Source organism: Hyperolius riggenbachi, chromosome 1 (assembly GCF_040937935.1).
Source record: "Hyperolius riggenbachi isolate aHypRig1 chromosome 1, aHypRig1.pri, whole genome shotgun sequence".
Classification (NCBI taxonomy): domain Eukaryota; kingdom Metazoa; phylum Chordata; class Amphibia; order Anura; family Hyperoliidae; genus Hyperolius; species Hyperolius riggenbachi.
Genome location: NC_090646.1, coordinates 487818843 through 487839850, shown reverse-complemented (window position 1 = coordinate 487839850; position 21008 = coordinate 487818843). Strand labels below are relative to the sequence as shown.

General features: G+C 42.9%; 3 protein-coding genes across 6 annotated transcripts in view; 2 read left to right on the top strand and 1 right to left on the bottom strand.

Moving 5' to 3' along the window:
* Positions 1 to 21008, top strand: part of RNF212B (ring finger protein 212B) — a 440214-nt gene that overhangs the window by 189283 nt on the left and 229923 nt on the right. The gene's annotated exons all lie outside the window — the stretch shown is intronic.
* Positions 1 to 21008, bottom strand: part of SLC7A8 (solute carrier family 7 member 8) — an 81305-nt gene that overhangs the window by 50329 nt on the left and 9968 nt on the right. The gene's annotated exons all lie outside the window — the stretch shown is intronic.
* LOC137522327 (piggyBac transposable element-derived protein 4-like) overlaps positions 2042 to 21008 on the top strand; it is a 42743-nt gene continuing 23776 nt past the window's right edge. Inside the window, exons 1-3 of one of the 3 annotated variants that reach the window (XR_011022268.1) lie at positions 2042 to 2132; positions 5529 to 5631; positions 10972 to 11191. The gene's annotated coding sequence lies outside the window, so the exon portion shown is untranslated. Of the gene's footprint in view, positions 2133 to 5528; positions 5632 to 10968; positions 11192 to 21008 lie in introns of those variants that run through there. The other 2 variants (XR_011022269.1, XM_068242361.1) reach the window with 2 other exon arrangements.

The window sequence follows — 21008 nt, the reverse complement described above, 5'->3', positions numbered from 1 at the left end:
ATGTGACTATGGTAGGGATAAGATTGTGAGCCCCTCTGAGGGACAGTTAAGTGATAAGACAATATACTCTGTACATCACTGCAGAAGATGTTGGTGCTATATTAATAATAATTTGTAAAGAGAATAAAGATAGCTGTAAGTGTAATAAAAACCTGAATAAATTAGAGCAGTGTTTAAGATTTCATTGGTATGCACTCCCCTTGCCAGCCTGTGCTCACAAAGTACCTCCTGGTATAGCAAATATCTCAAGTACCCCTTAACATTAACACAGATACATTATATTTAGAAATGCGTACATGTTGTTTCTAAACAGTTTCCAAGCATTTAATATTGTTTTTAATTAACAAAAATAGTAATTTGGTGTTTCATAGGATTTATCATATTTTCCTAGAACTCTAAAATTTGTTATATTTAAATTAACTATATTAATCACCAAGCACCCACTGGACCCATTACCTACCACCCCCTGGACCCATCAGAAGTACTCCTGGGGTAGGTGTACCACACCAGGTCAACATTTGTTTGGTTGGTTGCTACAGGTAACTGCGCTTTGCTCCTTCTGAATAAAGATGCGTACACATGCATGAGTACTGTGGCCCACAGGGATTGGGACTCGATCCCCTGAGGACAGTTTAGGACCCAATGGTATCAAGAGGATGGATGACACTTGTTTAACAGAGCAGCACAAAGCGGGAGGGTTAGGGAGGGAGAAAATTGACTTAGCCAGAGCTCGGACTAGATGATCTGGCAGGCTTGGTCTCTCCCTGTCACATCGGCAGGGATCCAGAGCTACCTTGCACATGCTAGATTATGGGCATAGATGGCCAAAAAACGTCTGCCTCAGCTGAGAGCCATTGCCTAGAATGTGAACTGTATTGGGCAGGGTTGTCTCTCTGCTACAGATTTACTTGTCATATATGTTTGATGTTTACACCTTTGAGTATTGTATCACCACTTCATAATATGCTGATCATCCAAGATTGTCAGAGATTGTCCAATGACTGCAAACCAGCCACCAATAGAAGACTGATGCTGCTACTAACTGATAAAGAAAACAAGGTTTCTTTTCGGGCCACTTTCAGATGGCAGGCTGAACTGTGTGCTTGTCAGGCAGTTTAGCGTCTTGTCTGCTGCCCACAAGCACCATTCGGGTGCAATTAAAAAACGCAGCTAAATGGCAACATAACACCAGGCGTGTCAGCTCTTGAAATTTAATTGTGTTACTCCGTAGCAGAGAACACACAACATGTCACTAACAAGCACCCGGCCGTTGCAAGTGAACAGCTGACAGGCGGTGAATTCACTGCCTTCAGCTGCTCATGTAAAGGACGCCTCAGTCTGACAGCGTTCATATTAAAGTTACAATATGATAGTAAATACATTAATTGGCTGCCATATCCACCATGCTAAACAGTATGGAAGTGTCCCAGTTCTGTGCCTGAACCGATTTTCCATCATTCATAACTCGGCAATAACATCTTGAATCAGAGCGCAGAGGTTGCCTTTTACTGCTTGATGCAGGGATGACACAGCAGCTCTACCCTCTAGTTATAATTGCACGCTTTAAGTGGCACTATGGCGAAAAATTGTAAAATGTAAAATATGTGCAAACATAGACAAATAAGGTGCTATGTTAGGGGCGGGAATATTATTGCCAGTGAAGCCCCTTTTTTTTGCAACACAATGATGACTGCAGGTGTTTCCTTGCAGGTAACCATGGTTAAAGGGGCTCTATGGCAAAAAAAATGTAAAATTTTAAAATATGTGTGAACATAAACAGATAAGAAGTACGTTTTTTCCAGAGTAAAATGAGCCATAAATTAATTTTCTCCAATGTTGCTGTCACTTACAGTAGGTAGTAGAAATCTGACAGAAGCGACAGGTTTTGGACTAGTCCATCTCTTCATAGGGGATTCTCAGCATGGCTTTTGTTCTTTATAAAGATATTCCCTAAAGAGAATTTAAACAATGATTCTGGCCAGCTTCCCTGCTGGCTACACAGTTTTTTTGGCAGTTGGACAGACCAACTGCCATTCACTAAGTGCTTTCGCAAATAAATAAATCCCTGAGAATCCCCTATGAAGTGATGGACTAGTCCAAAACCTGTTTCTGTCAGATTTCTACAATTTACTGTAAGTGACAGCAAGTGACTGTATAAATCATTATTAGAAGCCGAGGGTTGCCATGTGACTTTACATCACCGTTGTGGTCCGGTCCTATTTCTCTGGAGCCGCACTGCATCATGGTCTTGATTCACTAAAGCGTGATAACTGCTATCACAGCAGTTATCTCGCGATCTGGTGCGCGCTTTGCACGCGTAAAATATTACTCAGCGTGATAAAACGAAGGTTTGCACGCGATCGCGCGTGAAAAGTGCTGCCCGTGGCAGATCGCGTGATAACTGCTGTGATAGCAGTTATCACTCTTTCGTGATTCAAGCCCCATGGGACTCTATTGCCATTTTGTGAGCAAGCTGCACCTCATACAACCCCCTGCCTGCAGAACATATCATCCATGGTACTGGTGGTGAGGTGCAGTGTATTGCCTCTTTTCCAGTATGATGGTTTACTGGGTTGAACATTTTATGGTAGAAATCAAAACAAAAACACATAACATTTATAGTGCCAGCTCCACTTGTGCGAAGTCCAAGTTTAAAGAGCAAGAGAGTTTAAAGAGGCAAATAGTAGCTATTAGCCTGAGCAATGTTAAGAATTCCTGAGCAATGGGGAGCTGTCCTTCAGCACCAAGGCACTGCTGCCTCCCTTCCTCCTCAGATGTTCATACACCCGCCGATGTCACCTGACATCCGTCGCTAGAAGAATAATGCTTCTCGACATTCACCTAATGTCCGCACTGCATGGCAGGCTCTGCTGGTACCATCACTCCCGTTGACTCACGTCACTCTATGTGCCGCCTGCCGGAACCACTGTGACCACCGTTGATGCTGCCTAATGAGAATTAGGATGATTCTCATTGGTTCAACCGGTGGAAGAATGGGGAGCCCTGGCATGAGCTTTAAAATGCTTTAGCCAGGGCTCATGTGTTAGAAGACAAAGAGGAAATTATTGGCGGTGGTCACAGCGGGTCTGTCAGCTGGCACAGAACAACGGAAGGGGACAGGAAGAGACAATACCAGCAGAGGCAGGCATGCAGCAGCAAGCATCGGGTGTGTGATGAGTGACTGGAATTGGTAGACAAAAGAGATTATTTAACCAAGATTTAACGGATAAGAAAGAAGTTAGAGAAGAAAGATGAAAAAACAGGAGTATTTTTTACCCCCTAATAAAGTTAGGTATAGAGTCAAGAGTAACCCTATATACCTATTTACCTAGAAGGGGCAGGACTTTTGAAGGTTCCCGACCTAAAGGGGGCTCCCAGATACAAACATAAGCCCCCCCCAACATATGCACCCCTATGTCCTCCTAGGGATTAGAGGTGGGAAAGAGCTCCTTGTCCATGATATGGAAAAGAGTACTGAAGGAGAGGGGGAGGCTTTGTTTCCATTCTCCTACAAAACATTTATATCACGCAACATTTGGGCTATACCTAAAGAATGTTGACCGCTCCCCCACCCCATAGCTGTAAGACAAGGGTGACAACGCCTTCTCCTCTCCCACAGAGCCTTGTCCTACCTCCAGTGCCACGGAGGAGAAGGGGACAGTGCAGAATGAGATGGCTACAGTATATAGTATCATGGAAGCAACAAACATGAGCATGGACAAGCTTTAAGAGGCAGTAGAGGATAGAGGGGCCTGGCGTGCTGTGGTCCATGGGGTCATAAAGAGTTGGACTCGACTGAACAACATATTTGGAAAGAGGGAGTGGTGGCACTGGTTGGCCTCCCACACTACAGCTATGAAATACTTTTGTCTGCTTTTGTTAGTAACAGAGCCAAGAGAATAGGTGAATGCAATATTATAATACAACAATGAGCTATTAGATGTGAGGTTTTTCTGCCCAGGAGGCAAATATTTTTAGAAAGGGATGTAAAAAATAAAACACAATGAAAGTTGAATGGGTGGGTTGGAGACCTGTAGCCTGTTGCATAGTCTTCATGTATCAGGGTGCACAGATTGAGGACAAAGTCAAACTGGACAGTCCTTTTGAAAAAGGATATATAGAGGTTACAGTGAGTCATTTTGACAGAGAAAAGTTTAAGGATATTGAAAAGGATTTCTAGCCGCTTTGAAAGAGCACAGAATCCTATTACAGGTTCAGCATAAGATCTAAGCCCAGACAGTCTTATGATAAGAATTAACTGCCTCACAGCTCAGAATATCATGAGACTGAACTCTTCCACCTGAGGACAGGACTAGCATTGAACACACGCTGTACATATTTCAAGATTTCCAAAAGAAGTTTGCAGCACTATGCCTGCACATAGGTTGTGATCTGCCCTACACAAGGCAAAATAAAGTTCTCACCACAATAACAGTGTGCCCTTTGCACATATAAAATGCTGATCACCAACATAATAAACTGACTTTGTGCTAGCCAGATTCAGTCATCTGATTACCAAAGAGGCAAATACTCAAATGACACTAAAGACTAAACTAGTTTTAAAATAAAAAGTACAAAGTTAACGTGCAACAAGCAGACTTACAGAATTTTAACAATGTAAATAAAATATTAAAAAATGCATTGCTGGACAGACAGACAGGCTGGCCAATAGAGACTGATGGTATAAATTAGTGGTGTCAAATTTGTAGAGGGCTTTAAGCCCTATGCCTGACATCACCTAAAAATCTGCACATCATACTGTATTCTGAGAGGCTTGCCAGTAGTCCCATATTTTATTATTCATTTTTTAATTGAATAGCATCTTTGTCTTCCATGGAACTGTATAAAGAACAATATAGATTGCAGTGAGTACCAAAAACAATGATGGTCCAGATCCAGTACAATCAGTACAATCAGAAGAGCAAGCAGCACAAGTACAAGGCTATATACAGGGATAAAGCATGAGAACATCCACCAGTACCGGTGCATGTTCATTGGACGGAATAAATGACACACAATACAGAGCGGACCCTACCTTAGAAGGGAGTGACAAAGGTACACTAGGTAAGGGACTGTTTCCACTACATGCAGACTGGATGCAGATTGGATGCAGAATGGATGCAGAAAAACTGACTCCAATGAATGCCTATGGGAAAATCTGCATCAGAAAAATCGCGTTTAGTGGAAACAGGCCCATAGGCATTCATTGGAGTCAGTTTTTCTGCATCCATTCTGCATCAAATCTGTGTTTAGTGGAAATAAGCCATAAGGTGACAGGGCTTCTAGCAGAGGAGACATCTTGTACTGTTGTGGATTGTATCTGGATGGGGCCAATAACAGACTGTGTGCTTGTCTACTTTCTACTTTTCTATAGTAAGCAGAGCATTCTGCATATCAGAAGGCATTCTGATGACAGCTTATTTTTAATTCACTACAAATACAAGATGATATTTGCCAGAAGACTAAGTGATTGCCATGTCTATAGGTTCTATGCAGGAACCACTGGCCTAACCACTGTTTCTATGCAGGAACCACTGGCACAATTCCCACTACCCTGTCCAGCAGTGATTGCAATATTCATCCAATTGAAGTACCTCATTTTATAAAAACACGTTTGATGCAGCCCTTCAGGTAAGTTCACATTGAACCTGTTGTGATGCGCATACGGCACAATGCAGTAGATTTCAAAATTAGCGACTTCAAGATTTTTCAAAGGTACTCATGATTTGATATGGCTACTAGACAGTCTACTGTTCCTACCACAGTGTAGGGGCAATATGAAGGGAGCCAACAGTCATAACAATATGTTTTTGATATGTGAGAGGACACTGGGATGCCTGAAGAAAGAGACCCACACAACCACAGAGGAACACACAAATTCCATGCACATAGTGACACATTGTAATATTTCTTCTCAACTGTTTCTTTTGAATCCAATGTATAATTTCATTTTGGGGGGCAGTCTTAGGTTTTTATAGCAAGTCAATCCTTTTCAGTTGGCATCATCATGGAAAATGATAAAAATTGATATGTGTCACAAAAGTTGTAGAAAAACCCTCAAGTTCAAAAAGGCTCTGGGTCCTGATCGTCTGTCCGTAATCTATTACAAAAAATGCTCCCATCTAACTGCAGCTCTTAACTCCCTGCATTAAAGAGGAACTTCAGCCTAAGTTACATTAGTTATGTTAATTAAAGGGAATGTCCAAGCAAAATAAAAAAATGAGTTTCACTTACCTGGGGCTTCTACCAGCCCCATGCAGCCATCCTGTGCCCTCGTAGTCACTCACTGCTGCTCCAGTCCCCTGCTGGCAGCTTGCCGACCTCGGAGGTCGGTGGGACGCATTGCATACAGTTTTACGCATTCCCGCTAGTGCAGGAACATTAACACATACATTTTTAATGTGTAAAAATGTATGTGTTAATGTTCCTGCACTAGCGGGAATGCGTAAAAATGTATGCAATGCGTCCCGCCGACCTCCGAGGTCGGCAAGCTGCCAGTGGGGGACTGGAGCAGCAGTGAGTGACTACGAGGGCACAGGATGGCTGCATGGGGCTGGTAGAAGCCCCAGGTAAGTGAAACTCATTTTTTTATTTTGCTTGGACATTCCCTTTAAAATAGATAGGTAATATAATCTCTTACCCACCCTGTTTTAAAAGAACAGGCAAATGTTTGATTTCATGAGGGCAGCCATCTTTTTGGTTGAAAGGAGGTGACAGGGAGCATGAACATAGGAAATCCCATCATGCTTTGCACGGCATCAGGGAAAAAAAGCCTGGGCAGTTTTCTTTGATGGGTGGAGCTTAGCTAAAAATGCAGCTAAAAATGATGCTTTGGTAAGAAAAACAAAGTTCTGATGCTGTGAAACTGTTAAAGAAACACCAAGCCTTTTCAGTTCTGCTGAGTAGATTTTTAGTCCAGAGGTTCACTTTAAGTGAAACAAGTAATGTACAGCGCTGCGTAATATGTTGGCGCTTTATAAATACAATAAATAAATAAGTACCACTAGTAATTCTAAAACCACATAAAGACCTCAGCAATCCAAAACATTATCGTCCCATATCTTTGTTAAAATTAGATTATAAAATGCTATCTGCTATCATGGCTGCTAGGTTGAATAAATGTTTGCCTCATTAGCTCTCCAGTGATCTGCATGGTTTTATACCATTCCGTCAGGCAACGGACAAGCTGCAAGTGGTCACAGCACCAAAAACACCAAGCACTGGGATTAGCCAGTGACCTTATTGAGCTAATGAACACAAATTATCAGCTAGAGATAAGTAGAAATTCATTTTTATGCTGTTTCCAATTGACAGTAAACAATGTACAGTAGCTAATAAGATATCTGAACTGCTAGTTAACTGCCAAGCGATAAATATACACTGCTTCTTGTTACATTCCCCTCCCTGTTAAAGGAGCACGGACTCCAGGAGACTGTGCCCTGGTGGCAGCCTCCTTGAGCACCCAGAGGTTTCTAAACAGTATTTATAAGACCAGCTTGATATTTCCAGTGTTAGTTGGACATTTGAACATTGCTTCTGGTTAATTACAGAGGTTCATAATCCTGATTAGCTCCTGCACATTTCCGTTTCCTCCCAAATTGAAATTTGCTTAGTGTGTGAATTTTTCATCCACCTATACTTGGTGCTTTGGTTTATATCCTTTTTAACACCTTACTTTAGAATATTAGCAAACGCTGGTGATTATTGATAAACCTTCTGATCACTGGAGAACATAAGTGAATCGGTAAAGCTGGACTGTTTTCAATCAAATCTTTACTGAAAACTAATCAATCTCAAGTGGTGCAAGGTGACAGATTGATCCATTTATTCTGTGATCAACAACCAGTCAGGGAGAGAGTGACCTCTTGCTGGATCGGGCTGGTTTAAAGGTGTATGGCTAGCTTATAAAAATGTTTCAACCATCCTCATAATGGTCTGGGATAGCCCAGGTGAGGAATGCACATTTTCGTCACCAATAATAGAAGTAAATCTCACTTGTAACTCAGTCCCACCATATTTGTATTTATGATAGTAAGATCACTGGGTGCAAGTAGGCTGTCAGTGTTCTGTTTGTCTCCTGTAGGGCGTGGTGTTTTTTTTTTTCTGCAGTAAGGGGTAATCAGAAACAATTCTTACTGCCAAGGGATTAAGGTACACTGTCCTGTTACATTCTGTGCACAGAATTTTGTTTTATTACTTAAGAAATGCAATAACATTGCTTGGGATTATCACTGGCAGGAATCAGAAACGCTGATAACAGTTTAATAAAGTACATTGATCTGCAATGAAAAAAAGATATCCCTTATGCTGCTAGCACAGCTCTGATTATTCTGAAGTACAGAAGCCAATGATGCCATGTTGTTTTTGGAAGTGCTAATTGTTGAGTATAAATTCCAGACACACAAAAAATGCATCTAGAGGCTACCATCAGATGTAATCAGCATTTATTGAGTTAATAATTACAACAGGTGACTTTGCCCTTGGTATTAAAAGGTTGCACTCTAAATGTGCCTGTCATTGCATTTTGTGAACCTTTGATCTATATCTACCTATAAAGCATATCGTACCTGGAAAAAGTAAGGGCTGAAGGTTCACCAGAAATAATTAGGTTGGTTACACAGCTTCAGACATAAAAAGCAAAGGTGGGGCAGTATACTTCAGCAATGATGGCATACCGAAACGGGAATGCGTTGCAGACAGGTAACGGGACAATGTTCTGCAGTGTATTGCAGAGTTCAGGAATGGTCAGGAGAGAGACCCTTTGTCCCGCTGTTTTTGTTTTTTTTCTATAACAGAGGGATTACACTTATCAGTGTGGAAAACATATATTTTTTACAACACAAAAGTGCAGGACTGGATATCCATATAATGGACCAGATGTCATTTGAACTGTACTCCTCTCTCCTCTGTGGACTCAGCTGCTAGGTGAGACAATTCAGTTTGACCACACAATACACAAAGCACTACAAAAGATGCCAAACACAATTTCCTAGAATCCCAGCATTACACTAACTTTGAATTACAAAGTGAACTACAGACCATTCATGTGTGGTTAGGATGCTTTACTATTGGCATGAAACAGGACTGATGGTAACGCAACTTTTCTGATCCCCCAAACTTTCAGAAAGGGGCTTCATCAGAAAGAATGACTTTATCTCAGTCCTCATCAGTTTAATCCCTGTACTGCAGAATATTAGTCTGTCCTTGATGTGTTTCTTGGAGAGAAGTGGCTTCTTCGCTGCCCTTCTTGACACCAGGCCATCCTCCAAAAGTCTTCACCTCATTGTGCATGCACATTTCACTCACACCTTCCTGCTACCATTTCTGTGCAAGCTCTGCATTGGTGGCACCCCAATTCTGGAGCTGAATTATCTTTAAAAGATGGTCCTGGCACTGGCTGCACTTTCCTTAAAGTTCTTGATGATCCGATAAATGGTTGATTTAGGTGCTATGTTAGGGGCAGGAATATTATTGCCAGTGAAGCCCTTTTTTTTTTGCAACACAATGATGACTGCAGGTGTTTCCTCACAGGTAAATGGTTAAAGGGGCACTATGGCGAAAAATTGTAACATTTAAAATATGTGCGAACATAAACAAAGATGGACTTACCCAAAACCTGTCGCTTCTGTCAGATTTCTACTACCTACTGTATGTGACAGCAACATAGGAGAAAAGCTATTTATTGCTCATTGTACTCCAAAAAAAATTACTTTTTATTTGTATATGTTTGCACATATTTGACGTTTTACAATTTTTTGCCATAGTGCCCCGTTCCTTCAGCCCCTGGTTGCCATCCTGTGCCCTCGCTGCAGCTCAAGGGGCACCCGGTGTCCTGCGCTGCAGAAGCCGACCTTGCCAGGTCGGCTTCCTGGTCGGCTTCCTGTGCGCTCCACGGCGCTGGTCACGTGGTCCGGCTGACGTCATTAGGTCTGTACTGCGCAGGCGCAGAACTACTGTGCCTGCGCAGTACAGAACTGATGTCAGCCGGACCACATGACCCGCGCCGTGGAGCGCACAAGAAGCCGACCCAACGAGGTTGGCTTCTGCAGCGCAAGACAACGGGAGCCCCTTGAGCAGCAGCGAGGGCACAGGACGGCAGCCAGGGGCTGGAGGAAGCCCCAGGTAAGTGGATTTTTTTTTTCTAGCTTGGATGTTTACTTTAAGCAGTGGGCAGCCTATTGGGCCAATCAAAGTGCAGGGATCACGTCCTTTAATGTGATTGGATCTAAAGGGGGTAACGGCAGAATGAGTGGAGAGCTCATTATTTGAAGGAAGAGCGGGCGTAAGATACAAGCGCTCGCTATGCTGCACTACATGCAACATAGCGTGTGCTTCTGTGGCTAAGCATAATTACTGGCTGTGTAGCATACAGCCACGCTGTTGAAATAGCACAAGTAACAGGAGGTTACTCACGCTATTTCTGTTAGTGAATCAACCCCAAAGTCTGCTATTCTCACTCTGTGGAACGCATCAGTCTTTAAAGGCATCAGTTTTCCATCTGTGACCCTCCATTCCATTAATGCATGGTCAATGCGACGCATCCGACAATCCCGAAAAATTGCTCCAGACCCAAACTTGCGGTCCAGCAAGCAGATCCGTCAGAATGGACCAATGTGAATGGATTTATTGGTTAACATTGGATCCATTCATATCCGTTTTGTTATGGTCGCTAAACTGTTTTTTAGGCCAATGTGAACCGGGTCTCAATCGGCACGAGGGCTAGTGCACACTACAAGAGCTTTAAACACTAGTGATATTAAAATCTCTTGCTAATGCAATGCTATGGGCGATTTTTTACAAAATCACATCGCTCCAGTGTGCACACATACATAGGATAACATTAGCAGGAGCTTTTAAAATCACAAAGCGCTCAGAAAAGCTCTTCTGGTGTGCACCAGTCCTGACAGATGGTTCTCCAGCCTTGTGCTCATTAACACTCTCACCTACTGATTACTGAAATTATCTCAGCAGGTCCTTTTGTGGCATGGCTGAAATGCAGTGGAAATGTCTTGTGAGGGAGTAAGTTCATTTTCATGGCAAAGAAGACCTTTGCAATTCATCTGGTCACTCTTCATAGCTATCTGCAATATATGCAAATTTCCATCATGAAAACTGAAGCAGCAAACTTTGTGAAAACCGGTATTTTTGCCATTCTCAAAACTTTTGGCTTGGACTGTATTCTCCTGTAGTGCACTGGTGTGAAACAAATAAAAAACACTTGAACTGTGCCCTACTTTCTTCTTTGATGATAACTGTGCATGTGTACAGACCATAGGGCCTGTGTACATTGGCTGCACTGTTTATGCATTTGCATCTTATTTGTGGTACTATAGGGTTTTCCCAATGTAACAGATAACACAGCTGGGAAATCACAATGGAGTCACTGAAATGCTCCTACACCAGCCCCCCTAAATCTGCATTGGAAATCAGTCTGGTTTGTGTTGCTTTGTCTTCCATGTTATCTCTCTGTGTTTGTTGTTCTTTCCTAATTATTTTGTGATGGACCAGACAAGGAAAACAAATTCTATTCAAATTAGAATAAAGACCCTGTTCAAAAGCAAATGCAAAGTAAACTCATTATCTTCCTTGAATCTACATCACATGTAACCATTTGCTTACATTACTGTGTAGTTCCCTAAAGGTACATATTATACAAGTACAGCAGAAACACATCACTCAGCTTATTTGGCACCTTTAATATTTGCTTCTAGACACATTGAATTCTATTCAGAGGAGCTATTAAGGTGCATATACACCTTTGTTGGATGTGGACTGTCGGGGATCACAGCCTGCTCCCCTTGGGCGACATCGCTGGGCTAGGCTGTAATCACACATAGCAGATGTGTAGCTGACGACACACTCTGGTGTTATGTGGGGGGGGACAATGGAGCGGTGTGTGCGTAACGTCACCCGGCGGGGGAGCAGCGTGAATAACACGATCGCATGGCGCTGGGGGTGAGTTGATCCATCGGGTGTATCGCTTGCGGGTTGGGTGTCAGTGGCCGATGTACACAAGCCTGATGGCAACCACCTCAGCCGACTTAAGTCAGGCATTTGTCCCAGCCCTTTACAATGTATCAAATCAATATATTTTTAACTTAATTTTATAACAAATGGCAGCTTTATGCCACTGCAAATTTTTCTTACGCAGCAGGTACAGACGTATATACAACAGGTTCTCCTGACCTCTAACTGATTGCATACTACTACCCTAGTGCATGATCTGGCATTGTGGATCTTATTGTTGATTACCTGTTTTGTCTTGTTTGTCACCGAATGTGTTGTCCGGTGTTGCGTTATATGTTACGCTATATAAATACAATAAATAATGATAGATTAGTAATAGATGGCTCCGCTGTGCGTATTCAAATTGCAGCAGATGTGTAGGATTTTCCCTAGCAAACATGACTTGTAATGCCTGTATCAATGCTATAGCTTGTATTAATGTACTGTGCAGCACCAGCTTTAGGCTCAGTGAATACTTGAGGCATTATAATTTCAGTACTCTTGTGCATATATGACTAGGTCCAACCTCAGCACGCTGTGTGTCTGGGTGTGAGTACTAGCATCACAAACTACACAGGAAAAGCAATTTCTCCACGTTCTGTCCCTGTCACCTCCCATCTCCGTGCGCAGTATTACCACATCTGCCATCGTCAGTGGTCTCTATAAATAGAACTTCACACGTCACCCCCCTCATCTATTATTCAGAAACAGGAGAGCGAGTAGAGCCATGAGGATGCTATACAATCTATGGGACACACCATATAGGAGATAAGGACAAGTGTAGGGGGAAGGGATCCAAGAAAACAGGAAAGAGAGAGGCAGGCCTAGTGACGTTTCACATAGAATAGCAGAAGCCACAAAAAATACATGAAAGGTGGAATACAGATGTAAGAGGAGGATAATTCATATGTCTGTCAGTATCTGAGCCTTCCTGATTTGTACACTAAGGTGAAAATGTGTCACTGACGCCAGTTATTAATCACTAATGGTTATGTATCGTGACCACAGAAAACACATTACAGTAACATGGTGCGATGTATACATTCACAATATTGCTATATGCTCATTAACACGTGCCACACATACATTGCGATTAGGCTGTGGTTAAAATGACTGTTTATTTACACCAAAGCCTGTACACATTTTCAAGTATGACTGACCAATCACTGACGAATTTTACCACCTCCATGTAGTATACAGATATTGAATATTATGAGCCGATTGTGTAAGTAAACCCCCATACTACATTGAGGTGGTAAACTTGCTCAGTGATTGGCCGATCAAAATTAAATTCCACCAGCGCTTTCCTGGTTGTGTTTTCAGCAACGTGCAGTGTACAAGACCTGCAGGGATATCAGAAGTGCATAGCGCTGTCTGACTCATCCATACCTTGCGATTCACAGCAGGATTGATACATAGTTACATTCATTCCTGCGCGTTTGATCTACAAGCCCAATCATAAGAAATAAATTGGACCATAATGGATCTGGGAGAATCGTGTTGCAATGCAGTGCCATGCGTCACAACGACCACCTGCGTTGCGTGCAGATGAAAATGAGACCGAACACACTGACATGATGACTAGTTGCAATGTGATCCAGATTTTTGCCTTGTAAAAAACAGCTGTTTGATTTTATATTTAGCTAAAACATGAAAATATCCCCTGATATTGTGTAGCTCCCCTTTGCGCAGCTCTAAACCAGTCAGAGCCTGAACTCCACAAGACCCCTAAAGAAGTCCTGAGGTAACTGACACCTAGATCCTTGTAATTGCTAGCTGGTGACACCTCCTCAATGTAATCCAGACACTAATGCTGGGAATACACGATGAGACAGATGGCTCGATAGATAATTACCGACAGTTCCGATCTGATTTCAATTGTTTTTCTGAACAATTTTCTCACAGAAGTGAATGGAAATCGATAAATAAATAAATAGATTGGAAAAACAATCAGTCAGTGAATCTGACGAAAAAAAACTCATCATGCATTCCCAGCATTACCACACATCCGATTGAATCACTCCAATCTGCCAGAAATCTATTTCTCCAAAATGTCTGATCGAGTGATCGAGCAAATTTCAATTAAAGTTGCCCTAAAACTGATCGGGGGCAGGGAAGGAGCAGAGGCCGATTGATGAGCCACAGCATTGCACAGCATCGGACGGTGTGAAGCTGCGGATCAACTGATTTTCAAAGGACTTCTTGCTGAAATCTACTGAAAATAGATGTACTGTGCGCGGTAGGAATCGGGGGGGGGGGGGGGGGGTAACTACAGATTATGGGGCCCCCCCATAAAATCTTTTATGGGTCCCCCCAATGTTGCCTGGTGACCCCCACAGCCACGGGGACCCATCTCACAATGGTCATGAAACAAGTGAGGACATCGTAATATTCACACCCATAACAAGTGTAGCCACAAAACGCCTGATCTGGAGAATGGACCCCTTTATCAGAGGGAGTGAAGTAATAGTTGGGGGCCCCTTACAGCTCTGGACCACCCGGTTGCAGGGACTGCACCACTGTAGTTATGCCCCTGGTAGGAATCCATCACTATCTATTTAGATTCTCATTAGACAGTGATGAATCAGTTAATGTATCACGCACGCACACACACACACCTTTAGTTTGTTATTTAACCCCTTCACGACCGCCTAACACCAATAGGCGTCGGGAAGGTGGCAGCCTTAGGACCACCTAATGGCGAAAAGCATTAAGAGCTGTGGGCACAGATTAGCAGGGATCGCGCATCCCCATTTGAGTGACGGAACAGAGCTCCGTAAACAGTCTGCCGGCGGCGATCGTTGCCGGCAGGCTGTTAGATGGCGAAACCGCCCTTTATTTATTTTGTACAGCGCTGCGATCTATGGCAGTGCTACAGCCCTGTCACTTGGCTGTCCCCTGGAGAGGCTCGCCACGCGATCTTCTCTCATAGGCTGATGCCCGCGGTATCGAGCACAGCATCGATCCGGCGGGTGATCGGACATGTCGGAAATGAGCAGTTTGTACCGTGTATTCCCAGCATAAGAGAGAGACAGTGGGCACATTGTCCACATGTAATCTATGAACATTCTCCTAGAGTCATGACTAATTCAATTCCATGCTTCATGCTGATGCAAGTATAAAAAAATGGTAGACATAAAAGTAATCATTAACATAACCACTGAACTGAATCATCTAATTTTAGGAACATTGGGTGAAAAAAAAAAAAACATGTGTTTTGCGATTGCGATGATATAGACCTATATTGATGCACCTGGATCTGTGGCGTGATGGCCAAATACTGCCTATCATACAATGAACTTTGCACACCACATCACTACTACACTTTGTGCTGATTACGTGGCGGGCGAGTTTGCTGCATGCTCAGCCATTCATAAAAGCACAGTCAGCTATCTTGTCTGAACATTTCCTAAAATCTCTGGTCACGTGACTGGCCACACGCAGCTTCCTTCCCTCTCACCTGCTTCTGCATCCACTGATAACCCGTGTAGCACGCTAGGGTGGGGTGAACGTTTTTTATCTTCTACTGGTTTTACAGACTGTATACATAATTCTAAACCATTTTATATTTTAACATTGTTATGCTTCACAGCAATTTACTAAAGAAAGGAGAAGATGGCAGAATTACTAAAACATCTACAATGAGACAAACACTGGAAAAAAACAAATGCCATAGGTTAGTGGGAAGTACTGTATGCTCAACTTCATGCAGAGAAGAGAAGTAGATGACCCCCCAAAATGATACAGTGTACTCACCAGCACTGGGGAGAATATGATGGCACTTAATAAATAATAAGAACAGGGGGTTGTACAAAGCTGTGCACAGGCAGAGGTTAGTGAACCATGCAAAGCCTGACTCAGCTATTGTTTTGAGTCTGCCCAGAGATCACTCTACACACATGCTGCATGTGTGACTTGGCCAGATTACAAGTACTTTTGTTACAGAAATGGGGCAGGCTGGGGAATGGGAGACTATCTGCTGCAGAGGAAAAACAATAATGTGAAAATAGATAAATGAATTCCAGAGCAGTCAACCTCTATTCCCCGAAAGAAAGGTCAGCCGTGCAGAATGAAGGCTGAACAGACATTATACTCTCACCCAACCCAGTCCTAACTGAACAGTCCTGTACAGATGGCTTCTAAAGGGGCACACACACACGCACACTTCCTGTCACCCGCTGGGGTCAGGGCTCGCACTGTTGCTATGGAGGGGGTGGAAGGGCCAATAGCACAACACACAATGGAGCGGCACAGAGTGGGCAGGGTGAGGAGAACAATAGGCTTGTCACGCAACTTGGCCAAGGCAGTCCACCAGTACGAAATTAAGCGGGATTTTCGTGCATCAAGCCCATTATTACACTCACTTCCAGATTCCATCCTATACATCACTTGTGCTTTAATACTGATCATGTACTTCCTTTTCTTTGATTGTTAACAGTCGCAAGCCTTTAATCTTTAAATGCATTCTGAAAAGTTTCAATTTCAAGCAAGTATACCATGTCTAGTATAGCCAGTTACTGATCCACCATCACTTTATTCAATGCAATATGACACATGATGCTGGTACACACGATGCGTTTTTTCAGTCAATTTTCCGATCGATTCTGTTATCTTTTCTTATCTATTTCTATTCACTTCTATGAAAAATAAGATCGGACCTGAAGGAAATTATACAGTATATCTACAAGATGTGCTTTATTTGTGCTGTACAGCACTCTGGAAGATGTTGGTGCTATAGTGCTGTAGCCAAATACAGCTAGACAGCTACTCTTGCCAGAAGATTATCTGCAGTAGCGATTCCCTTTTAAAGTGAATAATGATACCTGAATGCCCTCCCCATTTGTTCTGTGCTCCACATTTTGTAAAGCAGTCCCTGTGTCATTAGGACAATCCTGGCACTGCTAGAAACGGCAACTAAGGAAAGCAGATCCAGAGTAACTGTAGGCAGAGACAAGAACTACATGCTGACTTGCAGTAAATGGGCACAGCTTCAAGCTTATAAACACACTATTAGCATATCTGTCTGTGTGAAGCACAGTTTTGTGTGAAGCAGTCTTGTGTGTATTTGCCATAGAAATAATACCTCTCCAAACTCCATTGTACAGTACACTTTAGTCCATCCTGTGGCTAGCTTTTGTAATGTGAACCGTGACCTTTCCCCTTCTTTGTGAAAAGTACAGATAATGACACTTTTGTCCATCTGGGAAGGCAATGGCTGATTACTGGGTATCTGATATACACAAAGTCTCATTGTCTTCCCACTGAAGCTAAAGATACCTGAGTTAATGGAAAACACCACACTTTACATATTCCTGACACATGGAGTGTGCTGCTTACTAAGGATACTATACACTTTCCACTTTTGTTGCCAAATAAGATCTTTACAGATCATTCCAGGTGGCAATTTAGGAGTTATTAACATTGCTGTTATTATGCTCATGCTGTTCAATTGCCAGTTGAGCAGGATGATTTTCTATAGATTGATGAGGGGGACAGACGCATGAATGCCTCCACAATGAAACATCAACAACGGGTATCAAGCATGAGTGACCCATCTGGTAGGCTGCTAGAGCAGACATTTTTGGTTAAAATTATCACAAATAATCATTTCAGCTGAGGAATTTTCAAAGTGTGTACATAGCTTACTTTTGTTTCTAAAGTTATCCATAGAAAAGATCGGTCATTCACTTTCTCTGTCAGTTTTCAATTAACTCCTGCCTTTGTGTCAACCACATTACCACCAGAATTTCTGCCCTTAGGATACACTGAATGCTGGGATCAACCATATGCTGTGGTTGCCATATATTAATAGTAACAGCAAATGGAGGGCAGAAAGTTGATGCAAACCCTCATCATGGCAGTCAGGGCATTTGTGTGAGGGCCTTGGGGGTTTAGCATAGGGGAAGATCTTAAGCCAGGACATGGTTATTGATAGATTGAGGCATAACATGGGAAGAGATGTAGTTAAAAATATATCGCAACATGGGGGCAATAATGACAAGTAAAAAACCTTAGTTAAAGCTGGATGGGGGATAAGGGGGTATATTAGGAACAGGCCAGAAAGGAGTTTAGATTTGAGTGGATGCTAAGGTACATGGGTCATTCAGAATCCCTGAAACTGAGGGTTGTCAGAATTTGAAATTGACAATATCTGGCATCTAAATGATTCAGGGACTATTTCCACTAGCTGCGAGTCACGGCTGGTTTCTGCATGCAATTTCGGATGCGGAATCGAGGCCTACTGAAATCAATAGGCTACATCTGAATTGCGTGGGGCAAAAGAAATATGAGGGAGGCTGCAGTTTTCCGCCGGGATTCGGATGTGGCCTCGCAACAGCATGGGTAACCGTATCCAATATGGAAACAGACACGGTACCCAATGAGAATAGGTTCTCATGCTCTTTCATGGGTGTCCTGAACTTCCATCCTCCCTCATGAGGAGACAGGCAGATATCTTTGAACAATGAGACAGGAGATATTTTCCCATTCTTGAACAGAATCATCAATCACCAGGCCTTCATTTCCTTTTGCTAATGACATATCCCAAATAAGGGAAATGCCTCTAACAGGAAACACGGATATCAGTAAAAAGAAAAGAAAGGAAAAAAAATTCTGCTTTGTCTTTTCTTTTGTTTCATTTACCTATTTTACAATACTAGCTAAAGCTGCATAAAACACTAGAATAATTGTTGTCCAAAATAATTCTTCCTGGTCTTTTAGGGTGGCAGTTTAGGAATGACCATTGCACAAACACACTGCTTGGCTCAGTGCTGAGCAGCCTGTTCATTTCAGTGGACAAAAAAGAGAAGTGGGGAGGACAAACAGTAGGCACCCAACTATGGACACAGCAATTGTGACAGCACAGGATTTTCCTGCTTAGCCAATCACAGGAGGATACAGACATTGGTTCATACCTGATTTAAAAGAGTATTGAACATATCAAGGACGGCTTGAAGCCCTCCTACACCTGGGTCCCATAGTGGCTGCATTGGCTGCTATGCCCTGTTGGTACACTTGTCAGCATAGCAGGCATTAAATGTTTGCAAACACTCTCAAAATTCTGCTGAATGCAACTAAAGCATAGGTGGCCTCTTTGTGAGGACTGATGTAATCATAACAAGAAAAGATAGAAGACCGAGAGCCCAATATAGTGTAGTATGTTTAAGTAATATTGGAGGTATAAATGACTTGTAAGAAATATACTTACAAACCAGGGTTGCCAAGAAAGCAACCACTGAAAGGGCAGGTGGGGAGAACAAGCCTGTCCCCACTCAGGAGTAAAACGTCGCTCTCTGCGGATAGAGAATTTTTAGGGTGGGTCACCCTTCCACCAAGGGTGGACTTCTGAATGCTTGCAGGTGTACAGAGGCGCCGGGAGTATAAAAAAGACTAAAAACGTTTAAAATGTTTAGGTTGCGGTGGTGGACCAGCAAACCACAAACTGACAACAAGGCTGTTGATTTTTCAAAAATAAATATACATAATTTATTCGATTGCTCCCAATAAAGTCGCAACGCGTTTCACGGGCAAAGAGGCCCGCTTCCTCAGGCAATAAAGACAGGAGCAACAACACTGAAAATGACAGAGATACAAAGCAGACATCAGTATACTGTGTGTGGTACAGTTGAATGGGTGTATTACATTGTATGCATATAAGACTCAAACGATTTGAGCAGGATACCACTGAAACAAAACTCAATAAATTAAACCGCGACAGGTTGGCATATGCTGAGCATAGAGAACGTGAACGCAAACCACGTTTCATACCCAACCCACCTGTCCCTCCTACACCTAACACCGGCCCCACCTTACCACCACCCCCATTAATGAGCTTGACCATACCCAAGCCCACACAGGTTGTATACCCACCGTATCCTCCTCCCCCCCTCACTCTCACGACCCCAGTTGTCTACCCAACACATCCACCACCACCACACTTCCCGACACCCCCAAACACCAATAACCAATTCAAAATCACAGCACCACCACCTCACAGCTTCAATTACACAAAACCCATCCAAGATCAACATGCACCGAAGACACATCGCCCGACACCTTTTAAACTGAACCCATCATCCACCAAACCTTCACCTTTAGCATTGGTCCCCAAGAACCCACATACTGGAGCTCCCCAGGGAAAATCCAACACCATTACCCTACCCTCCTCTGCCAAGTTTTGCTTCAAAAAGTGGGTCATATGCGAGACCACCACCGAAAACCCCCCCATTGCCAACAGTCCCTCCCCATCTTCTCCCAACCTTGACAATAACCAGTCTCCTAATGACTTAAGGGTATCCCAAATCAGTACTTACACACCCGAATCCAGTCCCACCACATCACCTAACCAAGCCGCATCCTCCGGCCCCCCAGGTCTCCCAAATACTACCACAAGTCCGGTACAAACCACCCATAACGATAAACATCCTGAACCCACGGAGACAACCTCAACAGAGGGTACTCAAAACACAAACATGTCCTCGTCTTTTTTAGATCTACCAGCCTCTCTCTCACAGAACCTCCTCTCTACCCAATTACCCAGCCCCATCATAACTCGCACACTAATGCAACCAAATCGGAAAACAAAACGCCAATTATCAGGCAAAGAAAACGAGGATGCCGAGGGAAAAGAAAAAAGAAACAAACGCTGATCACGCCCAAACCCACTGACCCCACAAACACCCCAATTAACAATAAAAAAAGCATCTTCAACCTATCCAACCATACTTTGACAAAACAAGAAACTAGCCTTCTGGAAAAAGGCCTGTCATTTTGTCCCACGAATAACTCTGACCTATTTGAACTATTCAGTGACCTTAATACATATGTCCGTAAACTCACTTTAAAACGACATTTTGCTATAAAAAAACTCCAAGACATAACACTAGCCAATACAACCAATCTAATCATCACCGATAACGAATCTATCCCAATAGTCACAGTATCCCCTGCAGAAGTGGCCGTAGAAAAATTCATCAGTACAAATCTCAAAGGCCGATCAAGAT